We start from the raw sequence: 27,243 nt of genomic DNA on the forward strand, positions 1-27,243 counted from the left end.
TGCCATGTAGTACGGCACGAACGCAATCGCCACATTGCCACGTGACCCCCCAAACTCGGGGATCACGTGCCAATGCTCCTCGCGTCGATTGGCTAGAACACCACCAACTCTCTTAAGTTTTCGGTCGGCCACCGATTCGGAGCAACTCGAGTTGGTCGTGGTTGGCGGTGTCGGCCGACTCGGACCACCTCGAAAATCTGTCATACTTGGTGGAGAAAGTTGGTGCGTCTGAACGCAGCCTTAGGTCACCCCAAGCAATAACAGCACGTGAGAGCTTCAATTCGAAAAACTGATTGAAGAGGCTAATTTTAAAACGGGGAAGCGGGCAAAAAAACACGTGGAAGTTATCTAATCAATTACAATACCTCACGCTGACAGAGCCACATGAAACAACATTATTCAAACACTTAATGCGAATTTCACAGCATACCACTGCACCTTATACCCTAAGAGCATGCATATTTTATTTGATATTTTCGTAAGAGGAATGTATAGCTAGCCTCTGTGTACTCGCACGAGCGATATTCCCCAGAATACTCCAGCGGAAGATGCGAAAAACGCCATAGCTATCTGGGGCTCAAAGGTGCACCTTGAGCTTGAGGCATAAACACAGGAAATGGACGACGCACACAGCTCATAGCTTTCTACTGTCACCTAAGCGCGAGCGCTGAACGCGATCTCTTGCCGTACATTGCTAACCGTGAGGAATATCCGGCGCCGCATCCACAAAATATTCCGTGGCATATGACAGAAAAAGACGCAGACGGCCACTCCCGATGTTCGGCGGAAACGTGCGAGTGCTCAACGTAACACCCGGCCGAACTTCTTCCCCAACATCAGTTGTTCTCCTCCTTCCACTACAATATTCCGTGAGGATGTCGCTTGCGTGAACACATGGCATGAGACGCTCAGACGGACCCAAGTTGGCACAGTTCCCTTACAAGTCGGCCCAGGACGCACATTCCCCAGGGCGTCAGTCGTGACGTTGCCCACCTCTGTGAGGCCGACAAGGGCGAATCCTTTCACCATCGGCACCACCACCACGCGACATGAGACCGCGTTCTCTGAAAGCAGTAGGCGGTGGTGCTGATGGTGTCCATCCATTCCACAGTTGACCTACACTCTTAAACATGAGCGTCACCGCGTAGCACGCTCCTAGCCAACCATCATCCCGAGTGGCATCGTTCCAGTGATTCGCTAAAAACGAGGGTCGTACGCTATTTTTGTGGAATTATGCCGTTCATAATTGCCGCAAAAATGGTGTTTACATCAAATCAAGGGAGAGAACGTTGCCATTCGGGATGATGGTTGGCTAGTAGCGTATAGGTAAGTAGTTCGTGCGATTTCGTATGTTTGTGGATAATCTCTCTTAGCTAGATGTGTCATGGTTGCTCCGCTTTGTCGTTCCTATTGAAACTATTAATTATATAACCTCTTATGACATTCCACCGTACATTAGTGGAGGCGTTTATTCCAGCTGCCAGCAAGTTAGTTACTCTGCTTCGAAACGAGGAAGCGCATGGACGCAGCTACGCATCTCAAGCAAATATCGCCTGGCATTCAGGATTTTCGTCGCGTTTGAGGTATATAGCTCGTGTGCGTGTGGTACATAATCGTCCTTGCTATGCATTCCCATTCTTTATGCGTCTTCACCCATGTTTGCAGGTATTCTGTGGATCGGAAGGTAGAATGCAGTCAGATGGTTATAGCTCTTTGGGCAAAAGGTATGTTACATATTTCTATGCATATCTCTCACGCACACACATGTTGTTGTAACCGTGCTTTTTGAAATGCTATTTTTTCTAGGTTAAACTCGTAAGAAGCGGCACGCAGCAGGAATTAACGCATTGGATCCGAGTTCGTGGTCGTAACTCATTCTCGTCTCGAGAAAGTTGGATGGTGCTTTTACGCAAGAAAGCCTACGCGTTCCCAAGGTGCAAAACAAAAACATGGCATAATCACATGAATAAATTTTTTGGTCGTCGCATTGGACATTTCAAGTACGTGTACAATGCGTTGGGTCATGCCTTTCTGAATTTATTGGCTGGGCCACAAGTGTTCTGCAACATTCCTTACAGTGACGGCATGCGACTTACTCTCAATACTTCTCAGCAGGTAAGTCTGGGATCTTTCAATTTTTATGTGGCAGTGCAGCTTTCTTAGGGTGTTTCTTGGGTGGCCCATTACCCTTTCTCACAGGCTTTCTTGCGGGCCTCGAGAAATCCTGTGAGAAAGCCTCACAGGCCACCCTGTAAGAAACCTGCATTGCCACTGCCTGTAAGAAATCCTGTGAGAAAGCGTCCCTGGAATTCTACAGGATCCCTGTAAGAAACTCTGAGAGAAATTTTGTAAGATTTAGTCTCATAAACTCATAGAAATTCCTTCAGCGATCTGAGAGATTTCTTTTGAAAGATTTTCTGAAGTATTTTTCAATAGGGAGCCGGAGGAGACCATTAAAGGGGTATTAATATGCAAAAACAACTTCGCTTCAAATTACGTTACACGCAATGTTAATTTCAAACTTGTTATCATAATTCAAAACTTCAATTCCGTTGCCAAGCTACAATCAAAATTAGACCGCACTCTTTTGTGCTGCGGCATTAAGCAGTGAACGACGTTTTAGCTCGTGCATCGGTTTTTTTAGCCCATACTGCGCGTGCCACGCCATGGAGCAGTCCCGGTGAAGGACATAGTGCGCGTTGCGAGGCGGACTGGCGTTGCACCGAGGAATTCCTAAGCTTCGCGTACGCACACCGTAGTCAAGGGCCAGCTTCCTTGAGATTGAATTTTTATGCAACAAGTATCCGTCGCCCACTCTACACCAGCGACCTCCGACTGCCTCCCAGTGCGTTTCGTTTAAACGGGTGCACGGGTACTCAGCCTGTAGACTGTTTGGATACGCGTTAACATATGAGTCGTGGAATGCCCATGATTCCTAACAAGGAACTGCATAAGATTTGTTGCACTGGATGTCGACAGCGGAAGTACTGTAGAAGTGGTTTTTTTCGCGCGGAATTATTTTTCGCGTTTTTCGCGTACACCTCCAAAATCGCGAATTTAAGTTCCCGCGAATAACTCTGGCCATATGAGGGCGAAAATCGTTCGGCGTTCGACGCTATGCCGCGACTACCTGACCCTTTCTACTCCATGTAGCGTAGGCAGTTTAAGCAAGCGTAGAAGATTGTTTTATCCCATCAGGCAAGACGAAAAGAAATGAAAATTCATCATGCTTTTGTTACTCCTATAAACGCTTTGCACTATACATGCAATATACCACTATACCACGAAGCCAGAACACGCCTTTCCCCGCATTCTCAAACCCAGCTTGAATGATAGTACCACATCTCAACCGAACTGGTCAGTGCCCCGAGTGATAATTAATAAGAACCGCTAAAATAAACTGGCTAACTTGCACACGGCCAGTACTATGGCCTCCTACAGGGTCCCTAAAGGCCATTTGACAGGGCCTTTCCTCCCATCTCTGTGAGGAGAAGAAAGGAATTGACCTAGAATGCCGCAATCCACGTGAACAACGGATGTTTTAGTATGTGCCGAAATATGCCCGAGTATTGACGGCGGCACGATATGGAAGAGCTAAGCACTTCCGGAAACCTGTGCCGCGAATTTAAGTTCCCGCGAATCAATCCTCAAAGCAGCTCTGCTCGAAAACGCGAATATATTTTCCACGTGGAAAAAACCACTTCTACAGTATATACTCCTGTCAATCAGTGGAAGTATGTTCCAGTCGCGCATAGTGTGCGATATTTACGTGTCTATGCCCCTAAGTTGAGTGGAACAGGAACTGGCAGTTGGCACTTGGCCGTGTATGGTGGAAAATTCTGTAGCCCCTGAATGTTTACAGAATAGTTTTCGCTCATGCTTTCGTGCCGCAATTTTTGTTCTCCTCTGAAAGCTACATAGTTTCCTTTTTGCTGCAGCGTTGTTGCGGAAATTTCATAGTTATAATCTTTACGTATACTATGTGAGGAGGCTATAGAGCTCTAAGGTCACTTCGAAGGTGTTGATAATCCTCAAAAGTGTGATAACGATGATTTCGCTGGAGAGTACACATACCTCAAGGCCTGGTTTTGAATATTCATTAACTTGTGGTGATTAGTTAGGCTTCGTGATGACAGCGCTTAATAAAAATAAATGATTGTCGGTGTCGAACACGTTACTTTGGGCTTGAACCCATATTTTTTGTGAATATCACTAGTTTTCCTTAGGCAGCTTAACTGAGGATGGCTTGTGCTCTCGTTCCCTGTAGCACACCTGTTTTGAGGAACTCTCCTTCACTTTATGTCGTGATATGATTCAATTATATTCTGACCAGGAATGCCTTGTGGAAGAGTACGCCCACAGCAAAAATCGTGAACATGAGGACGACTTTGAGAATAGAGAGGCGGACACAGCCGGCGGGCGCTGGTCGGAGATTGGAATTTCATTGACATCCGCATCGCAAGTTCTTTAGCCTTTTTCAAAATCGACATATTTTTAAAAAGTAATGATTTTAAAGTCACGTCATTACATTAGCACAAAACGCAGGACAAGCACGTGACGCGTTGGTCGTTCACTAATGCAACTTCTAAGCACAACCGCCTTCTACTGAATGTCAACATTCATTGTAGTATTGATAGGAATTTTGCAAAACTACGCTATAGCAGCTCACCAAGGTTCTGCAGCGTTCACTTAATGCCTTTCATTTGCAGATAACTCATCTCACGTTCTCTCTTTCTCATTGAGAGCACCCGGAAACTAGAACAGACGAACCAACAGTCCAAGTGCAACAACCAAGTCGTATCCGTTAAAACATTTTATGGTGATGAAACTATAACAGATAGTAGCGTTAAGTACTAAACAAAGTATTTCCTTCCTACGTTCATGGGTACGCGGTTCGTACTTCAGTGTGGCAGTGCCCAGATTTTGCCCACACGGAACACGTTGTCTTGGCAGCTGTCTGTCAGTGACAGCACTGTCACTCTGCGCGTTGTTTTGCTGTATCGCTTTTGCATTGTAGCGTAAAGGGAAGCTTGGGTTCTGGGAATTGCTGAAATACATTCCAAAAGCTATCCCCCCCAGATTTTTTTTTTCTCCGTCTTTCTTTTTTGTTGTCGCTCTATTGCATTAACATTCGAAAGAGGCAAAAACGTTTCCTGCGTCGCGACGGCTTCGAGGAATCCTATTTTTGAAGTCAAGGCATTAGATGTCTGTTACACAATGGAAGTCGCCTATACAGTGGCGTTGCCTTTTGTAGCTATTATCGCCAATACTGTCTACATGCAGTCGCGAAAAGCTCATGACATGCCTTTCCTTCTTTGAGCACCTGCCACTGACACTTACGCTCACCGTGCGTGTGTGTGGACTTTCAACAATTTCGATCTCCCTAATAGCATTTCAGGCTATAATGCGCTTAAGCTTCAACCCCCTTCATGAACAATGCATAACCCTACCTTGCGTAAGAAGCATAGTGCTTTTAGTTCAAACAAATACACGGGTGCGCCATTGGATTCCCCAACGAGGATATCCGCACTCTCCCATATTCTCCATCGATCTAATCTGCACGAATACCAAGCGCTAACAAAGTTTCGTACTTAGCCCTCGTGACCCGTAAAGATCCAGTGATTTTCAGTTGCTGTAGAAAAATAAGGATCACATGTTAGAGAGGAGCAAAGCAGAATGATGTGTCATTGTCACAGGGGAAGTATTCGTATGTTGCACATACCGATCGAAAGGAAACCGTACAAGCGAGTTAACCAGTCAAAGATTCCCATCGGCATATATTTTGTGTCTGTTGAAGCAACCTTAATCCTGTTCAACTACTTTGTGCTCCTACCATGAAATGCTGTACTGTATGTGTAACTGCACATGAGCTGTAGTATTAAGCATACAAAATGCAAATATCATGTAGCATATTCCGCGAAATTCTGCATCAATTTGAACGTACCGCTTAAATTCAATGCATATTGTCCATATAGCGTTGACGAATAGCTGAGTCGATATGAATGCATCACTGGGGCAGGGTGTTCATCATGCGGGCAAAACAGGGGTGTGATCACACTTACCCAAGCAGCAAAATGCACTGAAAGTCGACTGCAATAGGGGTGGACGGGTAGATGAAAGGACTTGAACGGATTCATGAAACTACAGAACATTGATATAAGACACATACCGTCAACCCCTACTGCACTCGACGTCCAGTACATTGTGTTGCTTGGGTTACATCACTTATTTGAGTCATTCATGTTCATTGAGGGGAGATAATCGATTTCAAGGTTACGCGGACGTTTGATGCCGAGATCTGACGAGGCTTTGTACTTGTAATCAGTACAATACGCCTTCGCTCTTTCCGCATTCTTGCCCCACACACAACCTGCCAATCCGAAAAGCGTTCCCGTGTTGGTTGGGGGGAAAGATACGACGTTCGGCATTCCGCCGCCAGGGGCGACGCGAATATGGAAATGATCCACTCCGAAACTACTGCGTCGTTTTACTCCTTCATTGCCGAGTGCCGACAATACCGTCGAAAATCACACGCGAGAAAGTGAAGTATAGTGTCTCTGCAATTTGATGAGTGATGTGTATGCTGTTTTCAGAACACACACACTTGGCCAAGCAGACAGGCACACGGTGCCGAACATTACCGTATCGGTGTCATACACGCATTTCCGGATGTGATAGTGCCTTTAAAGAGACAAGAGTATATTCTTGCTGCACATGTTCGACCATCCAGAAGCTCTGCTACTTGAACGTACTGCGAGAGCGTAAAAGTAGGATAAAGCGATGTGTGTTGGATTCTATAGGTTTATCGACTCCAGTCTTCAGAGACCTCGTGATAGCGATCAGGGCTCCTGATTTACTATTGATTGCCTTCCCCCCCTCTTGACCTTGATATGGAAATCGCTCCATCTCGATCGGGTTTTAATCCTCACTTCACTTGACGCCAGATATATTTTATATAAAGCCACTGGATGCGAGGGAAAGACAAGGGTGCGGGTCTGTGTTTTTGTAATGTATACATGCGAAGCTCGTATAGCTCAAAACAAGAATTACGAATAAAAATGTTCAAAAGTGATAAGCTCAAACGTATTGTGTATGGGTGCTTGTAACTGCGGGGGCAGGCACACATGCTGGGGGACATGAAATCATCATTATGCGAAGAAACCAAAAAATCCGCTTACGGTATAAGCGTCAGAGCTGGCTCAATGGACGGAGACGTACTGCAATAAGTTATAGAATTATGGATTTGTTGAGAGCGAAGTATTGGCATCCAGGCCAAAAAAAGATTTTCTGGAGCGTACCAGGGGGAGGGGCGAGGGGAACGCTGCAAAACGGCCCACCGGCCGTCTTCCCCACTGTTGAAAAATTGATCAGCATGAGCGACTCCGACGTGTTGGCGCTTCTATCAGCTCGCCCATTGCAATCTCGCGTGTGTGACGCGCCAGTCCCCGAGCAATGCTCAAGACGACCATTTTGAGCAACGCGAAAGATGATATTCCAGTGGTATCTAAGCTTTTGCAGGAATGGCACATCCCGAAGTCATGTAACAGAACGTCAGTAACACATCGAAGTGAGTAACAAAGTCAGTAACACACCGTGGTGTGTTACAGCTCTTCATTTAGGACGTGATCAGTACTTTGACGTCGACAAAATTATTTTAATCGTGCCATTAATTGGTATTTCACAGTGTTGGGGGGTAACTCGTTACTGTAACTAAGCTACTTTTTTCGGTAACTTTTAACTTAAAGAGTCGCTGCGCTTGAGCTCCGGTAACTCCTTGAGAAACCCGTTCCTTTTTTTAGGTAACTTTGTCAAAATAACTTGGGTAAATTCCAAGTTCCTCTTGTTTGATTCTTGTCTGCAAACATGGCGAGCCGCGTCCTTCCTCTCTCTATACAGGGTGTCCCAGAAAACGTGTCATTGAATTATAATAAAAAACTACGCCACCTAGAATCATGCGGTCAATAGCATTTGTTCTTATTAGGTTTTTGCCACCTCCTAATGTGAATGTCATGTACTCCAAGTTTAATTATGTAAATATTTGCGAACTCAACTTGGAAATTTGCCAAGTAAAGGTCACGTTTTTACCCCACCAATATGAAGAGCGTGCCGAATTCACTCAAATTCATGATAATTGACAGCGATATTCACGAGCTATCCCATCGGAAAAAAAATGCCGAATATCATGCTTTTCGGAGCACTGGACCATAATGCGCGATGACTTTTTGAGCGCAATCGCTCTCAGTGCTACGAAAGGAGGTTCCGCAGCCAGCCAACAGAGTGATAGTAGAAAAAGTAACACTTCTTAAAATTGGGAGAGGGAAATCATTATCCCGCGAAAGTCGGACGTGATAAGGCTGTGCCTGTTTTATCTCTTTCTGCGATGCCGGGGAGGGCTGGGTTTCCAACCTCCTTTCGTCGGACTGACAAAGATTGCGCTGAAAAATTCATTGTGCGCTATTCTGTGCGACCTCCGTAGAGAGTGATGTTCGGCTATTTTTTCCGATGGGATAGCTCCTGAATATCCCTGTCGATTATCGTTAATTTGACTAAATTAGACACGCTCTTCACATTGGTGGGGTAAAAAAGTGACCTTTACTAGGCAAATTTCCGACTTAAGCTCGCAAAAATTTACATAATTAAACTTACGTTACACGACATTCATATGAGCAGGTGGCAAAAACCCAATAAGAACAAATGCGATTGACCGCATGACCCTAGGTGGTGTAGTTTTTTTATTATAATTCAATGACACGTTTTCTGGGACACCCTGTATAATGAGACGTCCACGTCGGTCGCCATGTCGCAGCCACGTGCACGTCGGCCGTAGGTGCACGGTGTGTCTGACGCTGTTGTTGTTGCACGGTGACTCTTTTGGCCATACATTAGGAGATTCAGGTGACGTTCATCACAGCGACGAGTAGGAGGGCACTGTGTAGCAGAATTAACACTTGGCACGGTTCGATGAAATGTGCGTGTATAGAGGACAACTCATGGAACCTAAACTCTCAATGCCTGTTTTGTGCTCCGTTGAAGAACCTTATTACGAGATCAAAATCATTACATGCCTCCCTAAAGAAGCACAAGCTTTCGTGATCTCAACTATTGGTGTAGCTCTCGTTTTATTTAAACTATTTTAAAAACGCCTTGCACCGCCCATTGTGAGAATTAAGGTCAAGAACTAAAAACTGAATAATAACATTATAGTACTATATTAAGCAACAATGTTATTGAATTATTATATTAAGCAAGTGACTTGAAAGTTACTAATATCGTTACTTTTCCAAAGTAGCTGAGGAACTTTCAGTTCGTTTGTCGTTAACAGTAACGTAGTAACTCTGGTACATTTTTGTCCGCAGTAGCTTAGCTGGTAACGAGTTCCCTTTGTCGAGTAAATTCCACATCTCTGGTATATCAAGTATGCCCTCATGTGCGCTCTGCAGCGACAATCTCAAATGTGCTAAGCACTTTGTTGTACGTCACGCCTACGAATTTAAAGAAGTATACCACATTGTGTTAGACACGTTGAAAGCACTGAAACATGAGCCCACTTGTTATCAGATGAATGTTGGAGCTTCAATAAGCAGTATGCAACCAAAACTATTTTGTGTAGTGCTTCTGAACCATTGACAGAGCACTTCACAATAACACGGTCCTACACTCTAAAGACAGAACTTCACCGCACAGCTCGCCCTGCGCAAACCATTGCCACGACTGATAGTGTTGTCGCTTCTCATTTGAAGAGCGAAGGAGGCGTACGCCTTTTACAGCGATAGCTGTTAGTGCCTTGTTTCCCGAGATCCCGGCGTCGGTGTCCGCAGAAGGAAGGACATTTACCTCCTTGTTTATCTTAATTCAGTTGGCGTTTCACGTTCGGCGTAGATGGTGCTTTGTATCCTGCATTGGATCATTATTTAGAAGGAAACACGGTATTAGTGACGACGACGACGAGCAGTGTTAGCACGACGACGAAAAAGTTCACAGTGAACTACGAGAACATCGTTATGGCGAATTCGGGTGGTCATTTCATGGCAACCAGGGATGGGCAGTATTTAAATACATTGTAATTAAAATACTATTTAAGATATAAATACATGTATTTATATTTTGTAGTTAAATACAGTCTTGAAAAATGTATGTATAATTATATTTAAATACCAATTTTCGGGTATTTATTTTTCTAAATACTTTATAAATACTCCTAAATACAGAATATACTGACTCGTATCTTAAAGTTGCCCTGTATTTGGTCTTTCGGGAAGAAACGGGAGTTTGGGGCCCAAGCACCTTCATCAAATCTAACACAAGGATTTCTTCATCGGCACTTGTGGAGATGCTGTTCTCCTTTGCGAATCTCATTGTACGGTCGAACAGAAGATGCCTAGAAGACGCTATCTTCGATAAACCTCTAATACTAAAATCGCCATGATAATCTAAAAAAATAAATGCTATTGTTCTTTGCTGATTTGTTGTTATGATCACCGTTATTTCTGTAATTCCAGATGAAATCTTCCTCACAGTATTTATGGCAGTAGTTACGGTATTTAAATATTGTATTTATATTTTGTATTTAAATACTCATATTGAAAAGTATTTATGAATAGTATTTAAAGACCCCTTTCAACAAAGTATTTTGTATTTATATTTAAATACTAACATTTTTTATTTATGCCCATCCCAGATGGCAACATGGCCTAGTGCCGATTGCCAGGTCGCCGCCTGAGCTGGATCATGTGACCTTTGTCACCCAAACATTAGTGCCAGGAATCTAGCGGTTTTAGAGACTTGGATCACACCAGGGGCATCGCGGACGCCCGTCTTCGGCTTCCGTCGTCTGCTAAACCACGTGAACTTCGACGTGCGGGCCAATGAGGGCACTCGCCACCATTGCAGTGCGGATGTGACGGCACCGGATATAGTTGGGCAACCCGCTACTCGATCGTTTGGAGACCGGGCGAAAAAATTGCTAGCTGGCAAATTCTGGGCTCTCGGAAATCGCCACGCGAACATGGGAGATTGCTTGACTTTGACCAAGCGAACATGACTGCTCAAGATGTGTCAAAAAAAGTTGCCACGAAATGACCACCCGAATTCATTTGCCATGAGTGATTCTGCTTGAGACGCCATGGAAATACCGCGTCCTTCTGACGCACGGTCTTTGAGGCGGGCACGAGAACGCGAACGGAAGCGCAGAGCTTGCGAAGACATAGCTCGTCGTGCAGCCCAGGCCGCAAACAAGAGATTGCGACGTCAGGATGCCAATGTTCGTGCCGGCGAAGCTGAAGCTGCAGAGGCAAAGCCGACTCAGCGGCGGACTCAGCGGCGAACTCAGCGGGCTCAGCCGCCGAAGCTGAGGCACGGAGGCGTCAGAGGCAAGCGAAAGCCCAAGAAGCCACGAAGGGCTTCACAAGGCAATTCACGGAGAACCCATTTGGGTACAGTTGCTCGGTGTGCTTGTGGTTCAAGAATAATCTCACAGTGCTGCCGTTGACTTGCCATGCACTGCTTTGACTAGAATTGGATGGTTAAAATGATGTCCCAATACCGACGGCACTGTCGCTGACATTCACGTTACACAACCGTAACCATCCTGCGATTTTTTTTTATATTCTCAATTGGACCTTTCAGACCAATTGTTTTCTGAGGACGATGTTCTCTTCACTTTTACAGTTCCGGTATGGCGATGTATTTACATGTAATTTCACAGTGAGGTCTTTGTTCAACAACATTTTTTTGGCCTGGAGTAGAACAGCTAAATCAAAACACAAATTGAAAAGCCATCACGAAAACAACGCCTGGAGAAGCGTAAACCACTTGCGGACCCATGGACCTCTTGCGGATAGCATTGTGATGAGCCGGAATACTTGAAAGAAGGAAGTCATTGAAAAGGTTAGCCAGCTGCAGGACTCGAGCCCACATCTTCTGGATTACCGGTCCAGGGTTTCTACAAATTCAGGTAAGCTAACACACCTACCCATCTGCGTGGAGATCGTGGACGCTGTCAGGACAGTGCAGAGCAGCCACAGTCTCGAAAGGTCGCTGAAACTGAGTTCGCATGGCAGTTACCTCTGCCACGAGCTCAGCTTGTGAAGGTAAGAGTAAATGACGGTCGAACACAGGGGGGTCCGGACCGCGAGACGTTCTGTTGGTGACGGAGATCGCGGCTATGCTTAATCCAGGGAGAGCAACCTCCATCACCACTGCATGCTCAGCCAGTTGGGCAAGGGGCACACCGCCGGCGGTGGAGAGGACCATCTGGACAGTAGCCGGTAACCTCTGCAGGAACAATTCCCGGAGCAGGGATTCATTAAAAGCGGCTGCTCTGTCAGCGAGGAGGTTCTGCATGATCTGAGCAGCTGAGGCGGCGTTCGGTCGCCGAGCTCTCCGGCCGTTAACAACTGCTGAAGCCGCTTTCGCTCAGATAGTGTCGTCCGCTGGAGAACGGCTGCCTTGAGCCGGTCGTATGGGGTGGTGCCGGGCGGGCCCGATACGACGTCGGAGACATCCATTGCGATTTTGGGCGGCAGAGAAGCGACTATGTGCCGGTACCGGGTCAACTGGTTGGTGATGCCAGCGAGGAGAAATTGAGTCTTAACTTGCTGAAACCAGATGAACGGGCTACGCTGTCAAAATGGCGCAGCCGAACGGTGATGTGGCCCATTGCAGGAGGGGTTGGCTGGATAGCTTGGGCAGGTGCAGGAGCAGAGGCAGGAGGAAAATTAGGTGACTCAGATGTGCCTGAAGGATCACGGAGGTTGTCCATGGGCGAGATCACGTTCGGGTCACCAGCTTGTAGTGGGTAAGCTAAAGGAGTGCTCACTACGACAGCTGAATTGGAACTGAAGGTTTAGTCGGCCTGCAAGGCCCGTGAAAAAGGGAAGATCGTGGAAACGCGCCACGGGAAGGCGTGGCGCCGACTTCATCGAAGCGGCGTGCTACAGGCTACGGAGGGATGCTCGTTTGTCTTCCGCGATGGGTAGTTCGCGACCACCCTATTCCTAGGTCAGGAGGGACTGACCCTCTCTCCCCTGTACCACCACCCCATTTCCCTTTTTCTTTCTTTTTTTTTCAGCCTTCCCGCTACACCATTGCCTGGCTCCAACGAGCCGCCACCTACGAGTAGGCTGACCGCACCTCCCTCAAACATCATTCTCCCGTCTCTACGAAGCATACGTCAACAACTTCGTCTGCAGCGGCTATAGGGCGTGTTCCACGTTATTGTCTACTTTGAGCGTAACTGCCTTGGTTGCTAAGAAAATTTCGTCATTTCTCGAGTAGGTGGCGCCACAGGCATTTCGGTTGTCTTCTCACTTCGTAAAGGAAACGCATCACAAGCCTTCCAATGTCACGGTAGGTTGGTCCAGGTCTCCGAGAGGACGAGGACGTTGCAGTGGCTAGTACAAGGTCTGTCGCTATGTTGGTAGCCTGTGCATTGGGGTTCTGTATGTTAAGGGCCTCCATATTTGTCGTTTTCGTTGGCCCGCTGCACCATCTTTTCGGAAATATCGATACTAGTAGGTAGTTCTTTGTGTTTTGTTTTTTGTCTAGCGCGCGGCCCCCTTGCTTTGTAGATAAAGTTGGTGCTGTTTGTAGTTTTCGTGAGACACACTCTCTCGCTAAAGAAGGGGACGGGGGCAACGTTGAGCAGACGAGCGATCTGCCTTCCTAGGCTGGCGGCACGTTGCTCGGGGGAGACGCCAGTGGAATGGAGGGGAAGGGGAGGATCGCTAACTTATTTGCTGACAATCGCAATCTCCTGGTGTTGGGATTCAGATGTGCTGGCGGGCTGCATAGCTCGCTGCAATCTGTGTCTTGCATCGCCCTCTTAGCTTGTCGCATTTTGGACAAACGCGCTATGCGTTGGTCGGAAGTCTCCCTCGTACACAGACACTTGCGCTTGAACGGCAGAAGTTCATCCAACGACAAGTCCTTGCGCCGCTGTCCCTGTCTTCTGTGCAATGCTGCTGTTGTGAATGGGCCCGCTGCTGCAGCTTCGTCTTGCCTCTTCCTTTTGTGCGACGTATAGCGTTGCGCAACCAGACGACGGGAGTTCGAGTTGGACGTGCACATAACTTCATTTTCATATTTCACATCTCATGCTTCTCGTGTAATGGGGTAGGGTACTGCTCTCAAGCGGTGAATCACCCCAGGCCATAGTCATGATTTAGTTGTTGTTGTTGTTGTCTTGCCTCTTCTTTATCTTTCTGATTCTTGCTGCTGGCACTGCCGCGCTTAACAGCTTCGCTCCCTCGTCACTGCGAGGGAGTTTTTCCACGTTTCATGACCACGTTTGTTATTGCCTGGGAATATTTCGGCGTTAGCACAGTACACGTGATCTCCAAGCAGCAGCCAATGGGTGCAGGTCTTACGCGGCGATGTACACTGCCTCAACGAAACGAAGTGAGTTCGCTCATATAAATGTTATCGCATTTAAAAGAAGGGGCTCGCCTCAGTATTGGCGAGGTACATGACACTGCAGACTGGCAGCCTAGAGGAGCAGGTTTTCTGACCCGGGAGATGAAAGCTCTCTTACGCCCCAGGATTACGCGCTACACGTACAGGTACTTTTTGTGCGAATGTGTGTCCCAGGGCTTGTTATCCTAATTTCTAGTTCTCCCGACACATTTGTTCTCGAGTCTTTCCATACTCCTTTGGGAACGAAAAGAAATCTAGTCCGTGAACTATTATACGCCGTTGGAGATAAGGAGAAGCAATAGCGCGCCAGGAGAAATATTGCAGCGCCACCATGCGCCATCAGCATAGTGTCATGAGGCCAGTCTTAACAGCCAATACGGAAGAAGAGTGAGTACGATGGATTACATTCTCTCGCGCAAGTAGGGAGCGTGACATCACTGTGTCCAGCCATCCTATCCGCGGCGCGGCCATATTTTCAGAGCTGACGGACTAGATTCTTAAGTTGAAAACGATTATAGTATTCGTTAATTAACTTGTTAGATGTTTTCGGGAAAATGTTTCTTTAAAAAATCCTGACACGCGAACGTACCTTGAGATATTTATTGTCGAATAGTGCAATGAGACCGAAACCAAGCGCGTTCGCACCGCGGGGAGAACAACGTTCATTCCAAGTCGGAGGGCCACTGGAGCGATGGAACTAGCTGCAGTGGGCGCTGATCATCAGGCCAGGTAAACCGCTTGACGGTTCATATTAGAGCCAAGTAAAGCATGTTTAGTGACTCTTAGTTCAGATAAGCTCCCAGAGGCGAAGGTAGTGCCTTTTCCTGAGTTCTTGACATGTGTATTTACGGCTTCGGCTCATTTGCATTGCAAAATGTGTCGACAGATATCTGAAAGTTTGTGCGCGATTGAGTTTTTCTATTTGCCTTCAAAAGGATATGACTTAAAAAAATGACTTATTCCAATTCTGCTATCTCATATTTCCTAGAAAACGTCTAACTAACAGTTTATTAATGAAGTGATCATCTAGCAGCTGCGTGCTCTCTCCAACAAGATGTGAGCCTGGTCCGGTATAATTGAATTCAATTTTATTTTATTTTCCTTAGCGGTGGAAGGAAGATAAAAAAGCCAGTAAGGCTTGACAAAGACTCGTCCACCGTTTACATTGTGCAGCCGTTATGAGAATAACAATGTTGTTGGCATTCGCATTACTCAATAAAAGTGTAACAGACTAACCAATCACCGAACAAAGTAGTCTAACCAAATACAACAGAACGTGCCTAATGGAGAGATTAAGCCTTTATACAATATGAACACAACAATACAATGTAATATTAACTGCATGCTTAAGAAAATGCGACAGAGTTCCTTTTTGGTTATGTGTGATGCGTGAACGTTTTTGGTCAGTATACTGGTTGAAGAGTGATGACGACGAATCTTCATGATTGCCTACCGTAATTTCACCTTCATAAAGGACATTGTACTCCTCTCATATCCTTTCCTTTGCAGGAACGCGTAGAAGTTTCTTTTGTGGTGTCAACACAATTTGGCAGCTCCATTTAGTTATAGTATTGAACAATTTGCTTCAAAGTTTACACTTGGAGACAACAGTGCATCCAACCAGGCCTTAAACATTAGCAAGTTTAAATAGTTAAAAAAGAAGACAATTTGCTTCCAAGAAACGAAATCAGAGTGATCAGAACTACATTCTAGAAACAACACAGATGCGTTATCGAAAGCTATGTAGGCAGGGATACTTCAATTCCTTGTCAGTGACGATGACAGCAGCAATATCCTTTCCGCGCACAACTGGGCACTACACAAAGGTTTAAAGCCTTTTGAACGATCGCGAACACTTTTCTTCATTCTTCTCACGTTCACGTGGTGTCGCAAATCTATCGCAAAAGCTCGTTACGAGTAATTTAACCCGAAACGGAAACCTTTCACGGAGTCATCACTACCCGGGAGAAAAGTGTAACGCCAAAGTCGGCCGATCCTTTTTGAAGGGAATCTCTTTCCAGAACTTTGGAGCCCTTAGTGACGGCCCTTTGACAGCGTGGCTGAGTCGAGTTGCGCAGGAGTCCCATTGCTACCGAGGAAGCGTTCCTCTAAAAGTGGAAATCTTATAATCGCCTTCGACACCCAAGTGGATGTAACAAAGAACGCGTCGCAAATGAGTGTTGACGTATAGCTTGAGTGACTTGTCGCGTGTTTTGTAAAAAGACTCTGCTTTTTGGGCGAACAATATTTGAGCCTGGGGTTATGGCAGCCGAGGGACCCTAATATGGAGCTATCCGCGTCGCTTGCGGCTCATCTGCTTGCGCATGCCTGTGACAGACTTACAACTGCCACAACGATTGAAAGTCAGCTGTATTCGATGGAGATGTCTCAATCTAAACTCCATGCAACGTTAAACGCTCCCACTGACATTAATATTACAGGGTCTGTTCCACTGAAGGGCGATAAAAGTTATTTATTTTGTAAGGCGAATCACATGATTTCCGGCTCTCACGTGGAACGACAAGATTTGAGGCTTTGAAGGGGGAGGGGATTTGAACGGGATTTGAGGCTCCATGCAGGGACGAGCTTCTGAGGTATGTGTAAAGGGAAATTTTACAATACACGAAAACCACACGCAAAACGTATTGTATCAGGCACAATTCCGTTAAAGGAGCAGTGAAACACCACCCCAATAAAATTTCGTTTTGCACAAAAAACAATGATCACAGCTGATCTGCGTCGCGCGCCCGAGACCTTTGATCCGGACGCCCTTTCGAAGTTATTTATTTATTTTATTTAAACATACTGCAACCCCTCTAAGGGGTTATTGCAGGAGTGCATGAAAGAAGCATTCACAGGAGAATTGGCGGACAGAACCATCCAGAGCGTTCCAGTCTACAACCAACGCAACGAGGAAAAAAGCTGTACTTAAAAACGTCAACACGGGTACACTCTTAGAAATGGATCTTCTATGGTGTCTTCTACAGACACCCGAAAAACGGTAATTTTGGGGTTTCTACGTAGAGACCACGCGAAAGCGCGGGGAATAAAGTCGCATCACGTGGTTTCCCTCGTAGAATGCACAAAAGTGGCGTCTGTTTTATGCTTGGCAGTTTCCTCCTTTCCCGGTCGTTTCAACCTCCCCGCGTGCTCCTGCTTCCCCTCTCCCCCGGCGCAGGCTTGGAAGGCAGGCTTGCAGTCAACAGAATTTGTTTCAAAGGGGATTGAAGACTTTATTTCGGCAAAGTTGTGAAATTGTGGCAGTGATACAGTGAATATTGACTAGACTTGCAACTATGCAAAATACCCCGTTCACAGAGAAATGACTCAGAGAAAATAAAAAGGAATAAGAACCACACATAGTCAAAATATCACAGATTGCACAAAACGGCGCGGCTCGATGCAGACCTGTTTATTGCTTAGGGCATATGATCACCATATTTCAGTGGCTCTACATCTCTTTGTGGGGGCTGTTGATATGGCAGTTGTCACCCGTTGTGCAGCGTTTCCTCCATGCTTCCCATTCTGGCCTCGAATCGGAATTCTGCTTCAAGGCATAACTGTGACAAAGTAAACGACGACAAAGACGCATTACAAAGTGGATAGGAGCAACATTAAGTGTAATAAAAGTCACTATCGACAACACTGAAAGGGTACGAACTATAGCTTATACTAAAACGGTGATAGGTGAGGCAGCGAGGAGAGAAAAATGGCACATTGGTACCACAGCAGTACCAAGTATGTAGGAGGAGACATCAAGGAGGTATCTTACTGAATGCGGCTGAGATCAACACGCCAGTCAGGCTGAGCTATCCATGACGAACGAATAACTACAATCAACTCGTCTCGCATGCAAGGCGAACGACGCGGCCACTTGCATTACCTTGCACATGGTCGACAGGTGAGTGTCAGTGAGCATTGGACGCATGTTCCGGGTAACACTTGTGCCGTGTACCGGCTAATATCTGTCAGTCTTCGGTATGAATCGCACGCACATTTCCTCCAGGCGGCACGTTGAACACCAGTGAAGTCTTCGTGGTGACGTCCATACCCAACTGAGACAGAGAATGGTTACTCAAACAACGGTCGAAACGAGCCCCCGAAAGACAAAAACATCCTCCGCCATACACAAACGTTAGCGCTCGTAAAGTCCACGTTTCGAGGCAATTCTAACAGAGCTACAAACCGCATACAGCTGATAACACACTAGCGTCTCTCGAATACCTTCACGACTCAACTTCTCAAGCATCACCACATAACTTTCGTTGACGTTCTGTCACGACTGCCATGACACTTCCATTCGCACCTGCACCTTCCAAATGCTCGTTAGAAGCGTGGGGAAGTAACAGGTAGCCACTACAATAGTAGTGCTGCTGGCATAGTTATCGCAATAAAATTTATTAAACGGAGGTATCTTACCTGTCAAAGAATCCCAGAATCAGCAAAGCGGGGGAACGCTGGCGGCAAGGCATCGAAGAAGAGGTGTGACCAGTGCCGCGCCACCAGCATGTCTGGCCCCGTCGCATAGTTCACGTGACTCCGGTCCTCGACGCCGGTCAGGTGATCAGTCCGAGCGCATAGAAACAACGGCAAAATGGTAGACAACACGAAATAGACGTTACGACGTCCGATTCCTGGTCACGTGGTAAACGTGTCTTCTACACGGCGTACGCGTCAAAAAAAGCAAGACAATTTTTTATGGTATTTTCTTTTCTCCTGGGTCGCGTGGGCACCTGTCGTCTAAAACTTCGGCCTTGAGCGTGAATCTAGAAGACGCGGCAGCTCTTGACGGCACGATAGAAGACCCACTGAGACCTATTGAAGAGTGTAAAAATAGGGACAATATTTACTGAGTGAAGTCGACCCATGACACACGATCCCCCTTACAAACTCACGGAGAGGGGAATGGCTCTAACCGTAGGACAATGATAGCGTTGCAGGGAAGGAACCACACTTAAAGCGCAAGGGTACCGACCCAAAGAACGCCCATCGGGAACTTATTAGAAACAGCAATGACAGCATTGCTGCAGGCTTGTGAAGAGGATCAGTCAACAGAGAATGATCATACAGATAGTGTAGACACGGTCAGGAGGATAATCGTTCAAACGGAACTCGAAAGGCAAGGCAAAGACCTTCCATCGGATGTTTTAAGAAAAGGAGGCTGGCCACATCGGCACTGTACGGTAGACGGAAGTCAAGGGAGAAGGTAAGAAAAATTGAAAAAGGGAAGGGCAGGTACATGGCCTCCTCGCATCGCTTCTTTGGGAGGTCCGAGCGCGGCAGCCAATTTGCGGGCCGCGAAAGGACGGTTTTCGCTTTCTTTTCTTTTCTTTTTCTTTTTTTGCTATTACCTTTGTAGCATTGAATGCATTTTGTGCTAGAATGGGTAAATCTTGCAAGCGCTTTCTCCTTCTGTAAATAAAAAAAATAAAAATAAAAAACGTGAGGTTGAGGTTGACTTGGCAAATTTCGGAGTTCAATTGGGAAAATTCAATTTCTGTCTAATTACATTTGATAAAAGTGCTCAGAAGAAATGGAAAAATCTGCCCTGAGATAAACATCGTTTATCCCATAATGTTCAAACAAGTAGATTTTCAAATAGCATTTTGTGACACGTTAGGTGACACACCCTGTATATCTAATATCAGTGGCCGCAGTGTTCACACATCAATGCAAGAAGCCAGCAAAGAAAAGATAGGGATCAGCGAGAATCACCCGTGCACGCGAAGCAATACTATATTTGTAAGCCGATAACAACCGAGGGGCTAAGGAGGACAATAAGGGCATGCCCATAGGCACGGCATAAGGTCTACACGACGTCTGAGCAAATGCAGCTATAAGTACCTGGAAGGGGCGACGACTAGAAGACTTAGGATGGTTACAACGTGCTGAAAATGTAAATGTGTAAGAAGGATGCATAGATAAAGGTTTAAAAAAAAAAGGAAAGAAACAAGAGCTTATAGTCCTAGGAATGCGGGAGATAAGCAGATTGCGTTTTGTGTTGCCGCTGCCTTGTCGGGAAGCACTCATCATTGGTAAAGAGTTTAGGATGTCCAAGATGTGGCATTTGCCTTGCCTCATGAGCTGTCCGCAGCAACTAGATGCACAGTTGCCTAACGATGTCGTACCGGGACGGAGGAACCATCGCTCTCTCAGACTGAACAGTATGTCGGCATCTGGCCGAAGGCACTCTGTCGCACAACGCCACATATCGCTATTGCGGATTCCATTTTCTTAAGCCTAGGTAATCATCACAAACACACAACGCATGGACAAACAAACTGCCGTTATTTCTGAGCTGCTTGCCTGCTTGACATGAGAGTGGAGGAAAGGTCGAGGTGAGAAAAGCACAGGAAAAGTAGAGCAAACGCCGGGATTTCAACATAGCCCCCCAAGCAAATTTCTCGAGACTCATGCGCCTAAACGTTATTAATGCGATAGTATTATTGTCCTAGCTCCTCAGATATTGTTTTGGTCTGCACCGAAAAAATCAGTTCGGACGACAGATAGCGCCACGGGAACCGTGGGCAAAGAAAAGTTTATGGCCGGTGTAAGGAAAAAAAAAAAAAAGAGAGAGAGAAACTTCAGAAGTCGCATGGCATCCACGGGTCCCGCGCAGGAAGCTCGTTTATGGCACCCTAAAAGGATATGCAGGCGAAAGGTGAACGGTTGGCGTGTTGTGTAACCCACCGAACTCACTCATCTATTTATTTACTCCCCGTGCCGTGATGGCCATACAGAGCGAAATGGTTAACATTTAATAATATAATGTTAATATGAACAGCATACAGAAGGATTTACAGATGCGTGGAGATAAATAAAAAAGAGAGTGATACATTTGGGTAGATTAGAGCAAACAGCGGCAGCACAAGCGTACAACATGGAGATTAAAAAATGACTATGTAGCGAAATGGGCGCATAAACATTTCTTAAATTGTTTGGCATCGGTAATGGAGGTAATGGCACCGGGAATGAGGTTCCACTCCAGCGACGTACGAGGCTGAAATGGATCGTGAAATGACCTTGTTGAACATTGGGGAATGCCCACTTTCTGCGGGTGATCGGTTCGAGCTAAGATAGATGTAGGCTGTTGGATTAACGATTATCTAAAGTAACCATTATGATAATAAATTTTGCGAAACAAACATATACGAGTTATTGTTCGGCGAGTGGAAAGAGGTTATGTTCCATTGCAGTGACACTGGCGGTGCGGTTGTAATTACCGAATATGGACCGGGCTGCCATGCATTGCGCTACACTTTCGAGGCGTGTCAACTGTGGCTATGAGCTGCGTACAGACGAGGAGAGATGGAGAGAGGACAGCAGGAAGGAGTGGGGGACAGGGGGTTAGCATGCGTCCTGGGCCGACTTCAGGGGAACTGTGCCGACATTCGTATGAAAAATCTTCGGAAAACCAAGGGAAAACCTCAGACAGCACAGCCGGTGACAGGATTCGAATCCGTGTCACCTCCCAGTCTCGGCGTGGAACGCGATCATATTAACCACTATATATGCCACGGAAGGGGTATCGCCGGCATCGAACGGCGTGTGTGGGGTCATGCTCATCAAGAACAGAAAAAAGAACGGCTGATTGTTCACAGGGTTCTGTTTAACAATGAGCACGCAAACAAGCGACTTCCCGTGGAATTCAGGCGATTCAACCAGCGTGCGGTTTTACGTAATACGTGCCGAAGATGAACTGGACGCCAAGTGCAGGAGATGTAGCAAAATGCTGCAAACGTTCGGGGCCCCTATGAAAGGTCTACACGCACGCCTCCCTCAACGTAACATGAAGCACTCACTTGGTAGACATACCATTCGGAGTCTATACAGCCAGCTTTTTCTTCCAACGTTAAGCAGCCGGGGGAACTTGTTTCAGGACTGTTTCTCGTCAGGTTTTCATGCCTCCAAGAGTCAGTTTTGTAAGGCGAAGCTTGGTTTCGTTAGTACTAAGTAAATAGAGTGGTGCTAAACATGAAAACTCGTATAACACTACTGAACCTCTTTCTTGAGGAGAACGTAAAAAAGACCTCGCCAGTTTTTTTTTAAATAAAAAAGCACCACATACTAAAACACAATGGAAAACATTAAGTTATGACAAATATGTTTGGTAGACATAGAGTACTGAGGAGAGATATACTAAAAAACGCATACAGGAAAGGTCAGTGTTACTGCACAAATGCTGTCTATGCGCGCTGTCTCTGGTTTATCTCAACCCGAAAATCCCGTCCCGGGATCCCGGGATCGGCCCGCAACAATCCCAAAATTCCGGGATTGAAAAAGTGGGCCGAGATTCCCAACGCCAAGTCTTCCTATTGAGTTCGAGATTGTGCTGTGATATCAGTATCCCACACGGAGGCTGCATTTTCCAATTTTGGAAGGGCTAGTGCTTTGAACGACTATCATTAAAGGTACTGTAAAGCAGCAGGCAAGCTGCTAATATTGGCAGCGGCATTTGAAAGTGTGCGACAATTTTTATGCGCGACAGAAAACTCTATGTGCGACAGAAATGTCTAAATATTTTCCAATCACGACTGGAATTGCGGTTAAAAAACGCGGGGCGACGCCTGATGGGAAACAATCGCCTATTCGTCGAGCAACGGTGTAACATGTCCCCAACCCTCTATCGGCTAAGTCAGAGGCTGAGTAGCAGGCTTCATGAACTTTCGTTGAAAAGTTTGTTCAAACGAGATAATTCCTGACATATATTCTCTCAAAATGCTAGAACATTGGTACATCGTGGAAATGAGTAACAAACTGTCAGCAGAATCATCATGAGAGCCACCTACGCAAAAATGCACCACGTCCGGCAAGCCGACGTGGTGACGTTAGCGGTCCAGAGATGTCGCCGTATGCTCCCATTGTCCAGAGCCGTATATTAAAAGGGAGTCTGGCCATTGGGAGGAGTCACAAAAAGAGGCTCGACCTGTCAATCACAGTTTCGCTCCTCTGATTGGTTTGCTTTTTACCAAGGGGGTCGCCATGACACCATACTGCCACCCAAAATGGCGACGAAAACAAACACAGTGAAGCGGGGATTTCGTGACAAAAAATTTTCACAGATTAACCTGATTTTACGCTGCAAATGTACATCCTAATATAAGTTTCTCGGAAATCAGTTTCATCTTATGCTCATCCACTGATATCTAACTGAAAATAATACGTTTTGTCGACGTGTTAGGCCTAGTGAACACGGCGATCACAACGAAATCATAACAAAAACGGCGCTGTGCTGTACAATCTCAATTTTAACAGCTGGATTTCATAGATATAAACATTCTTGCCTCTTATATTCCGACTATTCATGTAGATTTGTTTAAAAATCACACCGACAACAGAATGTGTCCCAGCAGGTGGTTCTGCCGGCAACGGTACAACGACGGAAGCAGACGACAATTCCCGACGTGCCTTACGCTCCCTAGGTGGCGCTTATCAAATTTGCACCAACAATTCACTACTTTTGCAGATTGCGAGAGGTATCCATTTCAATCCCATCCAATCCACTTGCCACCCAAAATGGCGCTGCCCAGGTTGGATAGGGGGGCAAATAGTGAGGATAGGCTGATTGATAGCGCCCCATATTTCAAGACTTCATTGGTCGGAAAGCTGAAAAAGTGGGTGGAGCTTCAGGTATAGGCCATTGATGGCCAGACTCCCTTTTAATATACGGCTCTGCCATTGTCGTAGGCATGTTTATGTTCGCCGCCGTACATGGGGGAACTGCGGACTTCATGTCGGGTCTTAGACACAGGGTTGCCCGTAATATTAAATCTGAATTTTCTAAAAAAACTACGATGTGGATTTGAACGAAATTTGTGGCGTTTATATACTGAGCACCCAGGCTATCAAATGAGCCAGCAGTATAAAATTGTGTGCCTGCTGCGTTACAGTACCTTTAAGGGACCAACTGCGGGCTCGGGGTTCCTTCAATTTCAAATCAGGCAACTACGTTGCGAGACGGTTATGCGTGCTACTAATGGTTTGGTTTCGGAATCCCGAGCCGTTTTTACAATCCCGGGATTTCGGGGATGTCGAAATGTGAATCCCCGGATCCCGGAACTAGATCGGGATTTTTTCACAACTATGCCCAGGATGTCGTATAGGACCGTATCCGCTTGCACAACCATGCTAACACAAATTGCGATATAGTTCGCGTCTTCTGTCATCCCCACGGAACACCCTAGTGGGAAAACAAAGCGGGAAAAAATTGCTCACGGGGCAGAACCTGCGTTTTATATCGAGCATCCGCATCGTGCCGGAATGTTGGCTTTGCAATGGAATGCATCTCTTCTCCAAATCTTTGACGGAATATCTTATGGCTGTGCCCCAGGATATTTCCTGCAGTTAGCAGTGCACGAGAAGATATATACTTATGACGTACAGCAATTGTATTTACGTAGCCGCTAAAATAAATGACGTCTTTCGCATCATCCGCTGGAGTATTCTGGGAAATGTCGCTTGTGTGAATACATGGAATGGTGCGTTTTGCTCTTCTTGTCTTTTATTCATCCACAGTGATTGTTGTGTTCCAGTTTGCAGCAGCCAAGTTTTTCAAATATGAAATATGCGTAATACGGCGTAATACGCCGTACGTACACGCCGTACGTAATACGGCGTATACGCCGTACGTAATAACACGTACATAATACGGCGGTTTCAAATATACGTATTCGTGAGGATCAAACGAACAAACAGAGATTCAGCAATATTTCTTGTTGTAGGATTGGAAGACTCCTTCTGATTACATGGGAGTTTTATGCTATTTGAGGCCTGTTCTCCGCTAGGGCTTGCGTAGTTCACATGAGTCAGCAGCTAACGTCGTTATAATGTGTCATGAACGACAAGGTTGGTTCGGTTTCGGATTGCAAATGACATTTTTCGGGGAAGGGACGCTTGAAACAAAAAGTCAGTTGGACACAAAAGTCGGCAAACCTGCAGCGAACCACCCTCTAGCAGGCAAGGCGCACCGGGACCACTGTTCCAGCGGGGACCCACAGGGAGACCACAGTAAGCTGACTTTCCGGCCTCCACCTGCTTCATGATGGTCCTCCCCGGCACTTCTCTGGCGGCAACCGGCATTCACGCTGTCGTACCGGTCGCGGTACTGTCGCCCACTCAGCAACTCATTCACTCAGCAACAATCAATGCTCGACAGCAGTCACTCAACGAAAATCAACGCACTCACTCAGCAACAATCAACGCTCAGCAACGATTACTCAACGCAATCGGCAGCCACTCAACAGAATCAGCAACCACTCAGCAATCACACCTCATCTCTGGAACCCGCCCGGATTGCAGCGCTCTTGTTCCCGCCATCCCACTGCTGCATCAACAGCCACAATCGCAAGCCGTGTCTCCAATCGTCCACTATCCACGAGTCGTCCTCATTCTCCTCTTCATGGTATCGACGCGGACCTCAACCGCATGCACACGTCTGAGAGGGGGAGTGATGTGGCGGCCCGTGGAAGACGACGACGACGACGCGCCTCCGCTGCCGCGCGCTACTGCGCCTGGCAGCCAGTTCTACCGGCACCGTCCTAGTGTGAGGCCACGTCCATCTGCCCGCTGGGACATTCCATCATCGCCGGTCAGGACTCATGTTACGGAAACACCACCTCCTCTACAAGTGAAAGTGGAATGAATGAGTGAGTGGCTGTGTTTGTGCCATCAAATGACGCAACCTTGGAAGTCGTTGGGGAGGTGTGTTAGGCACTCTTCCTGTGCGCGATTGGCTGCGAGAGCAGGGTTTAGTCGTGGCTTTCAATAACTACAACTGTAGGCTCTGCCCGGAGGAGGAAACCATCGGGCGTGCTTTCCTGTCATGCAGGGATGCTTTCTTGTTCGGGGACGTGTTCCCGCGTGCCTTCAGGAAGAACATATTCTTGAGTGCGCAGGCCATTCGGTACAGCTTGGGACAAAAGTATGGAACACCGCGGTGTCACATTTCTCACTGAAGCGACACCCTAGCAGCAAACAGGAGCTAACACACACACCGAGAGATGGACTGAATAGCCGGTCACCCGTTTCTTATTTGAACTCGTGCTGATAGCTAGCACGACACCACTCCGATTAAGAAATACGCTAAGATAGAAGAAAAACAAGTTCTGTGAACTTTTGTCCCAAACTATACCTCCCGATCCAACCAGGAGGCGAGCTCCCGTGGGACGTATATTTATTTTGTTAGATTTGTACTCGTTGTGGAGATCTCGTCGTATTAGAGACCGCAATGATCCTCCAGTCGGTTCCTTGCCTTTCTTCAGTAGGTACGTGACGTCGCTATGTATGTTTCTCCTCTCCCGACTAGGTAGTGTGGAGGATCCTACCTGGCTCAAAGTACTTGAGCTTGTTGTGTCAAGCCCGACTGAGTACTGATGGACTGGACTGCTCCTCAAATCGCACCCACAGTTTTGTACATACTTCAAAAGTATGTATATTCTTGCGTCATTCTTAATCCTCTTAATCACACACCGCACCTTGCATTGTACATGACATCTACGTCTTGAACTCTACCAATGTGAAATATAACGTTCTTGAAAAAAAAAAAAGTATTAGAAGCGGAAAAGAGAGAGAGGGAGAGAGAGTGGTAGAGACCTGGACCGGCAATCCAGAAGACGTGGGTTCGAGTCCTCTTAAACCCGTACCTTTTATTGTAACTTTTAGAAACATGTAACGTCTATATAGACGTAGATCTCGAGATTTCTTATAGGTTACACCTCTGTAACGTATATTTAGAGGTTAAAAGCGACGGAAGTCATGTCATTACAACAGCAATAGAAGTTACATCTCGTAAAAAACAAAAACAACGTGTTGTAACTTATAAACGTACCCTTT

The 27,243-nt window shown here is 46.3% G+C and overlaps 1 protein-coding gene across 1 annotated transcript in view; it reads right to left on the reverse strand.

Moving 5' to 3' along the window:
• The window catches only part of LOC135378256 (synaptogenesis protein syg-2-like), a 637,949-nt gene that overhangs the window by 141,886 nt on the left and 468,820 nt on the right, over positions 1-27,243 (reverse strand). The gene's annotated exons all lie outside the window — the stretch shown is intronic.

Source organism: Ornithodoros turicata, chromosome 1 (genome assembly GCF_037126465.1).
Source record: "Ornithodoros turicata isolate Travis chromosome 1, ASM3712646v1, whole genome shotgun sequence".
In the NCBI taxonomy this organism is placed as follows: Eukaryota; Metazoa; Arthropoda; class Arachnida; order Ixodida; family Argasidae; genus Ornithodoros; species Ornithodoros turicata.